Source organism: Brassica oleracea, chromosome C2, assembly GCF_000695525.1.
Source record: "Brassica oleracea var. oleracea cultivar TO1000 chromosome C2, BOL, whole genome shotgun sequence".
NCBI lineage: Eukaryota > Viridiplantae > Streptophyta > Magnoliopsida > Brassicales > Brassicaceae > Brassica > Brassica oleracea.
The window spans coordinates 7,601,349-7,602,522 of record NC_027749.1 but is presented as its reverse complement, the minus strand read 5'-3'; positions in this window follow the sequence as shown (position 1 = coordinate 7,602,522).

The following is a 1,174-nucleotide window of genomic DNA, read 5'->3' as shown; positions in this document are numbered from 1 at the left end:
TCCGAGGAAACTCCGAGGACCACCAGTTCGTCGGAAATCTCCTCGGAATATACCGAGGGAGAACGTCCTCGGAATTTACCTCGGAAGTTCCGAAGAAATGTTCCTCGGAATTTTCATCGGAAAATTCCGAGGAAATGAACCCTCGGAAAATTCCGAGGAACAAGGGTCCCTCGGTATATTCCGAGGAACATGTCCCTCGGTATATTCCGAGGGTTCATTTCCTCGGAATTTGAACCGTCGGAAAATTCCAAGGAACTAGTCTCTCGGTATATTCTGAGGGTTCATTTCCTCGGAATTTTTAAAAACGACCCAAACCGACCAAACGTCCCTTCTTCTTTGGAACCGACTGAAATAGAAAATAGCCAAATTTAAATCAAGAAATAAATGAATTAAACTTTAAAAAAAGAAGAACTTACGTATTCAACGATTTCGTTGATTCGAAACCGGGACAAGTTGGTCGAAGCCGTCGAAGCGTCATCCTCGGTTTGAAGCTGAGACACTTCGTCCTGCACCTGAGTTTGGACCAGGGTGACCACTTCCCTCACAAGACCGTCATCAATCTGGCCGATCTTCTTGTTGGTATACGCCATCTTCATTAGGGCGAGATCATCAACCGGCTCGCCATCATTTTCTTCCGCCTTGAAAAAAACATAAATTAAAGAAACATTAGAAATTAGAAGAAATGCACAAAAAAATAAAATTTCAAAATTTAAATAATTGAAGAAAAAGCGACTGAACTTACAATGCGATCTCCCAGAGAGGCAATAGATTAAGCACTCAAGTTATGCTTGAAGACGCCCTTCCCTTTACGATCGCTCCTGCGGTTGGTGGAGTTGGTGGAAGAAGTTTCTTTCATCTCTTCCTTATCCCAATGCGCACACAACTCCGTCCAGACCGTGTTGTTTATCGACTTTGGGACCTTTTAATCAAAAAAATAGTTTAATAAATTAAAAAATAGTTTAATAAATTAAAAAATTGCTTAATAAATTAAAAACAAACCTTGTTGATTTCCCATTTCTTCTTTCACTCGTGGATCTGCTTCCCATGGTTGTCCATAACTTTATGGACCAAGTGTTGATAGATAAAGAGCGTCTCATCGGAATTCCAGTTGAATTCTTGCTGAAAAAAAAACACAATTAGTAGAAAATTTATATTAAAGATTAAAAATATAAGT